The sequence below is a fragment of the Triticum aestivum genome, chromosome 6A, assembly GCF_018294505.1.
Source record: "Triticum aestivum cultivar Chinese Spring chromosome 6A, IWGSC CS RefSeq v2.1, whole genome shotgun sequence".
NCBI classification, from domain to species: domain Eukaryota; kingdom Viridiplantae; phylum Streptophyta; class Magnoliopsida; order Poales; family Poaceae; genus Triticum; species Triticum aestivum.
Genome location: NC_057809.1, coordinates 11,538,617 through 11,553,823, shown reverse-complemented (window position 1 = coordinate 11,553,823; position 15,207 = coordinate 11,538,617).

Below are 15,207 nucleotides of genomic sequence, written 5' to 3'. Positions count from 1 at the left end.
AATTTTAATGCGTTCCTTGAGAAAGCAAAGTTGAAAGATGATAGTAGCAATTACACAGACTGGGTCCGTAACTTGAGGATTATCCTCATTGCTGCACAGAAGAATTACGTCCTGGAAGCACCGCTGGGTGCCAGGCCTGCTGCAGGAGCAACGTCGGATGTTATGAACGTCTAGCAGAGCAAAGCTGATGACTACTCGATAGTTCAGTGTGCCATGCTTTACGGCTTAGAATCGGGACTTCAACGACGTTTTGAACGTCATGGAGCATATGAGATGTTCCAGGAGTTGAAGTTAATATTTCAAGCAAATGCCCGGATTGAGAGATACGAAGTCTCCAATAAGTTCTATAGCTGCAAGATGGAGGAGAACAGTTCTGTCAGTGAGCATATACTCAAAATGTCTGGGTATAATAATCACTTGATTCAGTGGGAGTTAATCTTCCGGATGATTGCGTCATTGACAGAATTCTCCAATCACTGCCACCAAGCTACAAGAGCTTCGTGATGAACTATAATATGCAAGGGATGAATAAGACTATTCCCGAGCTCTTCGCGATGCTGAAAGCTGCGGAGGTAGAAATCAAGAAGGAGCATCAAGTGTTGATGGTCAACAAGACCACTAGTTTCAAGAAAAAGGGCAAAGGGAAGAAGAAGGGGAACTTCAAGAAGAACGGCAAGCAAGTTGCTGCTCAAGAGAAGAAACCCAAGTCTGGACCTAAGCCTGAAACTGAGTGCTTCTACTGCAAGCAGACTGGTCACTGGAAGCGGAACTGCCCCAAGTATTTGGCGGATAAGAAGGATGGCAAGGTGAACAAAGGTATATGTGATATACATGTTATTGATGTGTACCTTACTAATGCTCGCAGTAGCACCTGGGTATTTGATACTGGTTCTGTTGCTAATATTTGCAACTCGAAACAGGGACTACGGATTAAGCGAAGATTGGCTAAGGATGAGGTGACGATGCGCGTGGGAAACGGTTCCAAAGTCGATGTGATCGCAGTCGGCACGCTACCTCTACATCTACCTTCGGGATTAATATTAGACCTGAATAATTGTTATTTGGTGCCAGCGTTGAGCATGAACATTATATCTGGATCTTGTTTGATGCGAGACGGTTATTCATTTAAATCAGAGAATAATGGTTGTTCTATTTATATGAGTAATATCTTTTATGGTCATGCACCCTTGAAGAGTGGTCTATTCTTGTTAAATCTCGATAGTAGTAACACACATATTCATAATGTTGAAACCAAAAGATGCAGAGTTGATAATGATAGTGCAACTTATTTCTGGCACTGCCGTTTAGGTCATATCGGTGTAAAGCGCATGAAGAAACTCCATACTGATGGACTTTTGGAACCACTTGATTATGAATCACTTGGTACTTGCGAACCGTGCCTCATGGGCAAGATGACTAAAACACCGTTCTCCGGTACTATGGAGAGAGCAACAGATTTGTTGGAAATCATACATACAGATGTATGTGGTCCGATGAATATTGAGGCTCGTGGCGGATATCGTTATTTTCTCACCTTCACAGATGACTTAAGCAGATATGGGTATATCTACTTAATGAAACATAAGTCTGAGACATTTGAAAAGTTCAAAGAATTTCAGAGTGAAGTTGAAAATCATCGTAACAAGAAAATAAAGTTTCTACGATCTGATCGTGGAGGAGAATATTTGAGTTACGAGTTTGGTGTACATTTGAAACAATGCGGAATAGTTTCGCAACTCACGCCACCCGGAACACCACAGCGTAATGGTGTGTCCGAACATCGTAATCGTACTTTACTAGATATGGTGCGATCTATGATGTCTCTTACTGATTTACCGCTATCGTTTTGGGGTTATGCTTTGGAGACGGCCGCATTCACGTTAAATAGGGCACCATCAAAATCCGTTGAGACGACGCCTTATGAACTATGGTTTGGCAAGAAACCAAAGTTGTCGTTTCTGAAAGTTTGGGGCTGCGATGCTTATGTGAAAAAGCTTCAACCTGATAAGCTCGAACCCAAATCGGAGAAATGTGTCTTCATAGGATATCCAAAGGAGACTATTGGATACACCTTCTATCACAGATCCGAAGGCAAGACTTTTGTTGCTAAGTTGGAAACTTTCTAGAGAAGGAGTTTCTCTCGAAAGAAGTGAGTGGGAGGAAAGTAGAACTTGACGAGGTAACTGTACCTGCTCCCTTATTGGAAAGTAGTGCATCACAGAAAAATGTTTCTGTGACACCTACGCCAATTAGTGAGGAAGCTAATGATAATGATCATGAAACTTCAAAACAAGATACTACTGAACCTCGTAGATCAACCAGAGTAAGATCCGCACCAGAGTGGTACGGTAATCCTGTTCTGGAAGTCATGCTACTAGATCATGATGAACCTACGAACTATGAAGAAGCGATGGTGAGCCCAGATTCCGCAAAATGGCTTGAAGCCATGAAATCTGAGATGGGATCCATGTATGAGAACAAAGTGTGGACTTTGGTTGACTTGCCCAATGATCGGCAAGCAATTGAGAATAAATGGATCTTCAAGAAGAAGACTGACGCCGACGGTAATATTACTGTCTACAAAGCTCGACTTGTCGCAAAAGGGTTTCGGCAAGTTCAAGGGATTGACTACGATGAGACCTTCTCACCCGTAGCGATGCTTAAGTCTGTCCGAATCATGTTAGCAATTGCCGCATTTTATGATTATGAAATTTGGCAGATGGATGTCAAAACTGCATTCCTGAATGGATTTCTGGAAGAAGAGTTGTATATGATGCAACCGGAAGGTTTTGTCGATCCAAAGGGAGCTAACAAAGTGTGCAAGCTCCAGCGATCCATTTATGGACTGGTGCAAGCCTCTCGGAGTTGGAATAAATGCTTTGATAGTGTGATCAAAGCATTTGGTTTTATACAGACTTTTGGAGAAGCCTGTATTTACAAGAAAGTGAGTGGGAGCTCTGTAGCATTTCTGATATTATATGTGGATGACATATTACTGATCGGAAATGATATAGAATTTCTGGATAGCATAAAGGGATACTTGAATAAAAGTTTTTCAATGAAAGACCTCGGTGAAGCTGCTTACATATTAGGCATAAAGATCTATAGAGATAGATCAAGACGTTTAATTGGACTTTCACAAAGCACATACCTTGACAAGATTTTGAAGAAGTTCAAAATGGATCAAGCAAAGAAAGGGTTCTTGCCTGTGTTACAAGGTGTGAAGTTGAGTCGGACTCAATGCCCGACCACTGCAGAAGATAGAGAGAAGATGAAAGATGTTCCCTATGCTTCAGCCATAGGCTCTATCATGTATGCAATGCTGTGTACCAGACCTGATGTGTGCCTTGCTATAAGTCTAGCAGGGAGGTACCAAAGTAATCCAGGAGTGGATCACTGGACAGCGGTCAAGAACATCCTGAAGTACCTGAAAAGGACTAAGGATATGTTTCTCGTATATGGAGGTGACAAAGAGCTCATCGTAAACGGTTACGTTGATGCAAGCTTTGACACTGATCCGGACGATTCTAAATCGCAAACCGGATACGTGTTTACATTAAACGGTGGAGCTGTCAGTTGGTGCAGTTCTAAACAAAGCGTCGTGGCGGGATCTACGTGTGAAGCGGAATACATAGCTGCTTCGGAAGCAGCAAATGAAGGAGTCTAGATGAAGGAGTTCATATCCGATCTAGGTGTCATACCTAGTGCATCGGGTCCAATGAAAATCTTTTGTGACAATACTGGTGCAATTGCCTTGGCGAAGGAATCCAGATTTCACAAGAGAACCAAGCACATCAAGAGACGCTTCAATTCCATCCGGGATCTAGTCCAGGTGGGAGACATAGAGATTTGCAAGATACATACGGATCTGAATGTTGCAGACCCGTTGACTAAGCCTCTTCCACGAGCAAAACATGATCAGCACCAAGGCTCCATGGGTGTTAGAATCATTACTGTGTAATCTAGATTATTGACTCTAGTGCAAGTGGGAGACTGAAGGAAATATGCCCTAGAGGCAATAATAAAGTTATTATTTATTTCCTTATATCATGATAAAAGTTTATTATTCATGCTAGAATTGTATTAACCGGAAACATAATACATGTGTGAATACATAGACAAACAGAGTGTCACTAGTATGCCTCTACTAGACTAGCTTGTTAATCAAAGATGGTTATGTTTCCTAACCATAGACAAAGAGTTGTCATTTGATTAACAGGATCACATCATTAGTTGAATGATCTGATTGACATGACCCATTCCATTAGCTTAGCACCCGATCGTTTAGTATGTTGCTATTGCTTTCTTCATGACTTATACATGTTCCTATGACTATGAGATTATGCAACTCCCGTTTGCCAGAGGAACACTTTGTGTGCTACCAAACGTCACAACGTAACTGGGTGATTATAAAGGAGCTCTACAGGTGTCTCCAAAGGTACATGTTGGGTTGGCGTATTTCGAGATTAGGATTTGTCACTCCGATTGTCGGAGAGGTATCTCTGGGCCCTCTCGGTAATGCACATCACTTAAGCCTTGCAAGCATTGCAACTAATGAGTTAGTTGCGGGATGATGTATTACAGAATGAGTAAAGAGACTTGCCGGTAACGAGATTGAACTAGGTATGGGATACCGACGATCGAGTCTCGGGCAAGTAACATACAGATGACAAAGGGAACAACATATGTTGTTATGCGGTCTGACCGATAAAAGATCTTTGTAGAATATGTAGGAGCCAATATGAGCATCCAGGTTCCGCTATTGGTTATTGACCGGGGACGTGTCTCGGTCATGTCTACATTGTTCTCGAACCCGTAGGGTCCGCATGCTTAAGGTTACGATGACAGTTATATTATGAGTTTATACATTTTGATGTACGGAAGATTGTTCGGAGTCCCGGATGTGATCACGGACATGACGAGGAGTCTCGAAATGGTCGAGACATAAAGATTGATATATTGGAATCCTATGTTTGGATATTGGAAGTGTTCCGGTGAAATCGGGATTTTACCGGAGTACCGGGAGGTTACCGGAACCTCCCGGGAGCTATATGGTCCTAAGTGGGCCTTAGTGGAAAAGAGAAGGGGCAGCCCTAGATGGGCCGCGCGCCCCTCCCCTCCCTTGGTCCGAATAGGACAAGGAGAGGGGGCCGGCCCCCCTCTCTCTTTTCCCCCCTCCGTGAATCCTATTCCAACTAGGATTGGGGGGGGGGGAATCCTACTCCCAGAGGGAGTAGGACTCCTCCTGGCGCGCCTCTCCTAGGCCGGCCGCACCCCCCTTTTGAGCCTTTATACATGGAGGCAGGAGCACCCCAGAGAAACACAAGTTGATCCACGTGATCATATTCTTAGCCGTGTGCGGTGCCCCCTTCCACCATAGTCCTCGATAATATTGTAGTGGTGCTTAGGCGAAGCCCTGCTGCAGTAGTACATCAAGATAATCACCACGCCGTCGTGCTGACGGAACTCTTCCCCGACACTTTGCTGGATCGGAGTCCGGGGATCGTCATCGAGCTGAACGTGTGCTAGAACTCAGAGGTGCCGTAGTTTCGGTGCTTGATCGGTCGGGCCGTGAAGACGTACGACTACATCAACCAAACGCTTCCGTTGTCGATCTACAAGGGTACGTAGATCATACTCTCCCCTCTCGTTGCTATGCATCACCATGATCTTGCGTGAGCGTAGGAATTTTTTTGAAATTACCGCGAAACCCAACATCCTACTCCTACTAGAAGGAGGACTCCCCCCTCCTTGGCGTGCCCCAAGGGCCGGCCGGCCTCTCCCCCTTGCTCCTTTATATACAGGGGCAGGGGGGCACCTCTAGACACACAAGTTGATCTTCGTGATCGTTCTCTTAGCCGTGTGCGGTGTCCCCCTCCACCATAATCCTCGATAATATTGTAGCGGTGCTTAGGCGAAGCCCTGCGACGGTAGAACATCAAGATCTTCACCACGCCGTCGTGCTAACGGAACTCTTCCCCGACACTTTGCTGGATCGGAGTTCGAGGATCGTCATCGAGCTGAATGTGTGCTAGAACTCCGAGGTGCCGTAGTTTCGGTGCTTGATCGGTCGGGCCGTGAAGACGTACGACTACATCAACCGCTTTGTGCTAACGCTTCCGCTTCCGGTCTATGAGGGTACGTAGACAACACTCTCCCCTCTCGTTGCTATGCATCACCATGATCTTGCGTGTGTGTAGGAATTTTTTTGAAATTACTACATTCCCCAATAGTGGCATCTGAGCCTAGGTTTTATGCATTGATGTTGGGCACGAGAAGAACACAAGTGAGTTGTGGGTGATATAAGTCATACTGCTTACCATCATGTCATACTTTGGTTCGGCGGTATTGTTGGATGAAGCGGCCCGGACCGACATTACGCGTACGCTTACGCGAGACTGGTTCTACCGACGTGCTTTGCACACAGGTGGCTGGCGGGTGTCAGTTTCTCCAACTTCAGTTGAACCGAGTATCGCTACGCCCGGTCCTTGCGAAGGTTAAAACAGCACCAACTTGACAAACTATCATTGTGGTTTTGATGCATAGGTAAGAACGGTTCTTGCTAAGCCCGTAGCAGCCACGTAAAACTAGCAAGAACAAAGTAGAGGACGTCTAACTTGTTTTTGCAGGGCATGTTGTGATGTGATATGGTCAAGACGTGATGAGATATAAGTTTTTGTATGAGATGATCATGTTTTGTTGAAGTTATCGGCAACTGGCAAAAGCCTTATGGTTATCTCTCTATTGCATAAGATGCAAGCGCCAAATAATTGCTTTACTTTATCGCTATGCGACAACAATAGTTGCAAGAGTAATTGTTGGCGAGACAACCATGTGACGACACATTGATATAGATCAAGGTGATGGAGATCATGGTGCCATGCCAGTGACGATGGAGATCATGACGATTCTTTGGAGATGGAGATCAAAGGCACAAGATGATGATGGCCATATCATGTCACATATTATGATTGCATGTGATGTTTATCTTTTATACATCTTATTTTGCTTAGTTGGGCGGTAGCTTTATAAGATAATCTCTCACTAAATTATCAAGGTATAAGTGTCTCCCTGAGTATGCACCGTTGCGAAAGTTCTTCGTGCTGAGACACCACGTGATGATCGGGTGTGATAGGCTCTACATTCAAATACAACGGGTGCAAAACAGTTGCACACACGGAATACTCAGGTTATACTTGACGAGCCTAGCATATAACAGATATGGCCTCGGAACACGGAGACCGAAAGGTCGAGCGTGAATCATATAGTAGATATGATCAACATAGTGATGTTCACCATTGAAACTACTCCATCTCATGTGATGATCGGACATGGTTTAGTTGATTTGGATCACGTGATCACTTAGAGGATTAGAGGGATGTCTATCTAAGTGGGAGTTCTTAAGTAATATGATTAATTGAACTTAAATTTATCATGAACTTATTCCTGGTAGTATTAGCATATCTATATTGTAGATCAATAGCTCGTGTTTAGCTTCCCTGTTTTATTTTTGATATGTTCCTAGAGAAAACTAAGTTGAAAGATGTTAGTAGCAATGATGCGGATTGGATCCGTGATCTGAGGTTTATCCTCATTGCTGCACAAAAGAATTATGTCTTCGGTGCACCGCTAGGTGACAGACCTATTGCAGGAGTAGATGCAGACGTTATGAACGTTTGGCTAGCTCAATATGATGACTACTTGATAGTTTAGTGCACCATGCTTAACGGCTTAGAATCGGGACTTCAAAGACGTTTTGAATGTCATGGTCTTGGAAATATGCCCTAGAGGCAATAATAAATTAGTTATTATTATATTTCCTTGTTCATGATAATCGTTTATTATCCATGCTAGAATTGTATTGATAGGAAACTCAGATACATGTGTGGATACATAGACAACACCATGTCCCTAGTAAGCCTCTAGTTGACTAGCTCGTTGATCAATAGATGGTTACGGTTTCCTGACCATGGACATTGGATGTCATTGATAACGGGATCACATCATTAGGAGAATGATGTGATGGACAAATACCCAATCCTAAGCCTAGCACAAGATCATGTAGTTCGTATGCTAAAGCTTTTCTAATGTCAAGTATCATTTCCTTAGACCATGAGATTGTGCAACTCCCGGATACCGTAGGAGTGCTTTGGGTGTGCCAAACGTCACAACGTAACTGGGTGGCTATAAAGGTACACTACAGGTATCTCCGAAAGTGTCTGTTGGGTTGGCACGAATCGAGACTGGGATTTGTCACTCCGTGTAAACGGAGAGGTATCTCTGGGCCCACTCGGTAGGACATCATCATAATGTGCACAATGTGATCAAGGAGTTGATCACGGGATGATGTGTTACGAAACGAGTAAAGAGACTTGCCGGTAACGAGATTGAACAAGGTATCGGGATACCGACGATCGAATCTCGGGCAAGTATCGTACCGCTAGACAAAGGGAATTGTATACGGGATTGATTAAGTCCTTGACATCGTGGTTCATCCGATGAGATCATCGTGGAACATGTGGGAGCCAACATGGGTATCCAGATCCCGCTGTTGGTTATTGACCGGAGAGTCATCTCGGTCATGTCTGCATGTCTCCCGAACCCGTAGGGTCTACACACTTAAGGTTCGGTGACGCTAGGGTTATAGAGATATTAGTATGCGGTAACCCGAAAGTTGTTCGGAGTCCCGGATGAGATCCCGGACGTCACGAGGAGTTCCGGAATGGTCCGGAGGTAAAGATTTATATATGGGAAGTCTTGTTTTGGTCACCGGAAAAGTTTCGCGCATTATCGGTATTGTACCGGGAGTGCCGAAAGGGGTCCGGGGGTCCACCAGGGGGTCCACCTGCCCCGGGGGGCCACATGGGCTGTAGGGGTGTGCGCCTTGGCCTATATGGGCCAAGGGCACCAGCCCCAAGAGGCCCATGCGCCAAGAGATAAGGGAAAGGAAGAGTCCTAAAGGGGGAAGGCACCTCCGAGGTGCCTTGGGGAGGATGGACTCCTCCCTGGCCGCACCCTTCCTTGGAGGAAGGGCCAAGGCTGCGCCCCCCCTCTCCCTTGGCCCTATATATAGTGGGGGGAAGGGAGGGCAGCCAACCTAAGCCCTGGCGCCTCCCTCTCCCTCCCATGACACATCTCCCTCCTCCCGCAGCGCTTGGCGAAGCCCTGTTGGAATCCCGCTACTTCCACCACCACGCCGTCGTGCTGCTGGATCTCCATCAACCTCTCCTCCCCCTTGCTGGATCAAGAAGGAGGAGACGTCGCTGCTCCGTACGTGTGTTGAACGCGGAGGTGCCGTCCGTTCGGCGCTAGGATCATCGGTGATTTGGATCACGACGAGTACGACTCCATCAACCCCGTTCTCTTGAACGCTTCCGCGCGCGATCTACAAGGGTATGTAGATCCACTCCTCCCTCGTTGCTAGATGACTCCATAGATAGATCTTGGTGACACGTAGGAAAATTTTGAATTTATGCTACGTTCCCCAACAGTGGCATCATGAGCTAGGTCTATGCGTAGTTTCTATGCACGAGTAGAACACAAAGTAGTTGTGGGCGTTGATTTTGTTCAATATGCTTACCGTTACTAGTCCAATCTTGATTCGGTGGCATTGTGGGATGAAGCGGCCCGGACCGACCTTACACGTACTCTTACGTGAGACTGGTTCCACCGACTGACATGCACTAGTTGCATAAGGTGGCTAGCGGGTGTCTGTCTCTCCCACTTTAGTCGGATCGGATTCGATGAAAAGGGTCCTTATGAAGGGTAAATAGCAATTGGCATATCACGTTGTGGTTTTTGCGTAGGTAAGAAACGTTCTTGCTAGAAACCCATAGCAGCCACGTAAAACATGCAAACAACAATTAGAGGACGTCTAACTTGTTTTTGCAGGGTATGCTATGTGATGTGATATGGCCAAAAGGATGTGATGAATGATATATGTGATGTATGAGATTGATCATGTTCTTGTAATAGGAATCACGACTTGCATGTCGATGAGTATGACAACCGGCAGGAGCCATAGGAGTTGTCTTAATTTATTTATGACCTGCGTGTCAACATAAACGTCATGTAATTACTTTACTTTATTGCTAACCGTTAGCTGTAGTAGTAGAAGTAATAGTTGACGAGACAACTTCATGAAGACACGATGATAGAGATCATGATGATGGAGATCATGGTGTCATGCCGGTGACGATGATGATCATGGAGCCCCGAAGATGGAGATCAAGAGGAGCAAAGTGATGATGGCCATATCATGTCACTATTTGATTGCATGTGATGTTTATCATGTTTATGCATCTTGTTTACTTAGAACGACGGTAGTAAATAAGATGATCCCTCATAATAATTTCAAGAAAGTGTTCCCCCTAACTGTGCACCGTTGCGACAGTTCGTTGTTTCGAAGCACCACGTGATGATCGGGTGTTAGATTCTAACGTTCACATACAACGGGTGTAAGACAGATTTACACACGCGAAACACTTAGGTTGACTTGACGAGCCTAGCATGTACAGACATGGCCTCGGAACACAAGAGACCGAAAGGTCGAGCATGAGTCGTATGGTAGATACGATCAACATGAAGATGTTCACCGATGATGACTAGTCCGTCTCACGTGATGATCGGACACGGCCTAGTTGACTCGGATCATGTAATCACTTAGATGACTAGAGGGATGTCTATCTGAGTGGGAGTTCACAAGATGAACTTAATTATCCTGAACATAGTCAAAAGGTCTTCGCAAATTATGTCGTAGCTCGCGCTTCAGTTCTACTGTTTAGATATGTTCCTAGAGAAAATTTAGTTGAAAGTTGATAGTAGCAATTATGCGGACTAGGTCCGTAAACTGAGGATTGTCCTCATTGCTTCATAGAAGGCTTATGTCCTTAATGCACCGCTCAGTGTGCTGAACCTCGAACGTTGTCTGTGGATGTTGCGAACATCTGACATACACATTTTGATAACTACGTGATAGTTCAGTTAAACGGCTTAGAGTTGAGGCACCGAAGACGTTTTGAAACGTCGCGAAACATATGAGATGTTTCGAGGGCTGAAATTGGGATTTCAGGCTCGTGCCCACGTCAAGAGGTATAAGACCTCCGACGATTTTCTTAGCCTGCAAACTAAGGGAGAAAAGCTCAATTGTTGAACTTGTGCTCAGATTGTCTGAGTACAACAATCGCTTGAATCGAGTGGGAGTTGATCTTCCAGATGAAATAGTGATGGTTCTCCGAAGTCATTACCACCAAGCTGCTAGAGCTTCGTGATGAACTATAATATATCAGGGACATATATGATGATCCTTGAGATATTCGCGATGTTTGACACCACAAAAGTAGAAATCAAGAAGGAGCATCAATTGTTGATGGTTGGTGAAACCACTAGTTTCAAGAAGGGCAAGGGCAAGAAGGGATACTTCATGAAACGGCAAATCAGCTGCTGCTCTAGTGAAGAAACCCAAGGTTGAACCCAAACCCGAGACTAAGTGCTTCTGTAATAAGGGGAACAACCACTGGAGCAGAATTACCCTAGATACTTGGTAGATGAGAAGGCTGGCAAGGTCGATAGAAGTATATTGGATATACATTGTGTTAATGTGTACTTTACTAGTACTCCTAGTAGCACCAGGGTATTAGATACCGGTTCGGTTGCTAAGTGTTAGTAACTCGAAATAAAAGCTACGGAATAAACGGAGACTAGCTAAAGGTGAGCTGACGATATGTGTTGGAAGTATTTCCAAGGTTGATCAAATATCGTACGCTCCCTCTACCATCGAGATTGGTGTTTGCGTTGAGCATAGACATGATTGGATTATGTCTATCGCAATACGGTTATTCATTTAAAGAGAATAATGGTTACTCTGTTTATTTGAATAATACCTTCAATGGTCTTACACCTGAAATGAATGGTTTATTGAATCTCGATCGTAGTGATACACATGTTCATGCCAAAAGATAGTAATGATAGTACCACCTACTTGTGGCACTGCCACGTAAGTCATATCGGTATAAAACGCATGAAGAAGCTCCATGTTGATGGATCTTTGGGCTCACTTGTTTTGAAAGGTTTGAGACATGCGAACCATGTCTATTGGTGTATATGCATGAAGAAACTCCATGCAAATGGACCGTTTGGACTCACTTGATTTTGAATCACTTGAGACATGCAAATCATACCACATGGGCAAGATGACTGAAAGCCTCGTTTTCAGTAAAATGGAACTAGAAAGCAACTTGTTGGAAGTAATACATTTTGATGTGTGCAATCCAATGAGTGCTGAGGCGTGTAGTGGATATCGTTATGTTCTTACTTCACAGATGATTTGAGTAGATGTTGAGTATATTTACTTGATGAATCACGAGTCTGAATTATTGAAAGGTTCAAGTAATTTCAGGGTGAAGTTGAAAGATCGTCGTGACAAGAGGATAAAATATCTATGATATGATCATAGAGATGAATATCTGAATTACGAGTTTGGCACAGAATTAAGACATTGTGGAAATTGTTTCACAACTAATACAGCCTGGAACACCATAGTGTGATGGTGTGTCCGAACATCATAACTGCACCCTATTGGATATGATGCATACCATGATGTCTCTTATCGAATTACCACGATAGTTTATGGGTTAGGCATTAGAGACAACCACATTCACTTTAAATAGGGCACCACGTAATTCCGATGAGATGACACCGTATGAACTATGGTTTAGAGAAACCTAAGCTGTCATTTCTTAAAAGTTTGGGGCTGCGACGCTTATGTGAAAAAGTTTCAGGCTGATAAGCTCGAACCCAAAGCGGATAAATGCATCTTCATAGGACACCCAAAACAGTTGGGTATACCTCCTGTCTCAGATCCGAAAGCAATAAGGGATTGTTTCTAGAATCGGGTCCTTTCTCGAGGAAAAGTTTCTCTCGAAAGAATTGAGTGGGAGGATGGTGGAGACTTGATGAGGTTATTGAACCGTCTCTTCAACTAGTGTGTGGCAGGGCACAGGAGTTGTTCCTGTGGCACCTACACCAATTGAAGTGGAAGCTTATGATAGTGATCATGAAACTTCAGATCAAGTCACTACCAAACCTCGTGGGATGACAAGGATGCGTACTACTTCAGAGTGGTACGTAATCCTGTCTTGGAAGTCATGTTGCTAGACAACAATGAACCTACGAGCTATGGAGAAGCGATGGTGGGCCTGGATTCCAAAATGGCTCGAGGCCATATAATCCGAGAGAGGATCCATATATGAAAACAAAGTGTAGACTTTGGAGAACTACTTGATGGTCGTAAGGCTGTTAGGTACATATGGATTTTAAAAGGAAGACGGACAATGATGGTAAGTATCACCATTAAGAAAGCTCGACTTGTCGTTAAGATGTTTTCCGACAAGTTCAAGGAGTTGACTGCGATGAGACTTTCTCACTCGTAGCGATGCTAAGAGTCTGTTGGAATTATATTAGCAATTACTGCATTATTTGTGAAATCTTGCAGATAGGATGCCAAAAACCATTGTTTCCTCGACAATTTTTGAGGAAAGGTTGTATGTGATACAACCGGAAGGTTTTGTTAATCCTGAAAGATGCTAATAAGTATGCAAAGCTCCAGCAATCCTTCTAAGGACTGGAGTAAGCATCTCGGAGTTGGAATGTATGCTTTGATAAGATGATCAAAGTTTTGGGTGTATACAAAGTTTATGAGAAACTTGTATTTCCAAAGAAGTGAGTGGGAGCACTATAGAATTTCTGATAAATATATGTTGACATATTGTTGATCAGAAATGACGTAGAATTTCTGGAAAGCATATAGGGTTATTTGGAAAGTGTTTTTCAATGGAAAGCCTGGATTAAGCTACTTGAACATTGAGCATCAAGATCTATAAGGATAGATCAAAATTCTTAATGGTACTTTCAAATGAGCACATACCTTGACATGATCTTGAAGGTGTTCAAGATGGACCAGTCAAAGAAGGAGTTCTTGCCTGAGTTGTAAGGTATGAAGTTAAGACTTAAAGCTCGACCACGGCAGAAGAAAGAGGAAGGACGAAGGTCGTCCCCTATGCTTTTGTCATAGGCTCTATACGGTATGCCATGCTGAGTACCGCACCTGATGTGTGCCTTGCCACATATCTGGCAAGAGGGTACAAAGGTAATCTAGGAGTAGATCACCAGATAGCGGTCTAAATTATCCTTATAGGAATAAGGATATGTTTCTCGGTTATGGAGGTGATAAAGAGTTCGACGTAAAGAGTTACGTCGATGCAAGCTTAACACCTATCCGGATAGCTCTGAGTAGAGATACCGGATATGTATAATGGAGCAACAATTTAGAATAGCTCCAAGTAGAACAGTTATTTGAAATGGCTCCAAATATAGCGTAGTAGCTGCATCTACAGGATGACATAGAGATTTGCGAAGTACATACGGATCTGAAAGATTCAGACCCGTTGACTATAACATCTCTCACAAGCATAACATGTTCAAACCTAGAACTCATCGAGTGTTAATCACATGGTAATGTGAACTAGATTATTGACTCTAGTAAATTCTTTGGGTGTTAGTCACATGGGGATGTGACCTTGAGTGTTAATCACATATCGATGTGAACTGGATTATTGACTCTAGTGCAAGTGGGAGACTGTTGGAAATATGCCCTAGAGGCAATAATAAATTAGTTATTATTATATTTCCTTGTTCATGATAATCGTTTATTATCCATGCTAGAATTGTATTGATAGGAAACTCAGATACATGTGTGGATACATAGACAACACCATGTCCCTAGTAAGCCTCTAGTTGACTAGCTCGTTGATCAATAGATGGTTACGGTTTCCTGACCATGGACATTGGATGTCATTGATAATGGGATCACATCATTAGGAGAATGATGTGATGGACAAGACCCAATCCTAAGCCTAGCACAAGATCATGTAGTTCGTATGCTAAAGCTTTTCTAATGTCAAGTATCATTTCCTTAGACCATGAGATTGTGCAACTCCCGGATACCGTAGGAGTGCTTTGGGTGTGCCAAACGTCACAACGTAACTGGGTGGCTATAAAGGTACACTACAGGTATCTCCGAAAGTGTCTGTTGGGTTGGCACGAATCGAGACTGGGATTTGTCACTCCGTGTAAACGGAGAGGTATCTCTGGGCCCACTCGGTAGGACATCATCATAATGTGCACAATGTGATCAAGGAGTTGATCACG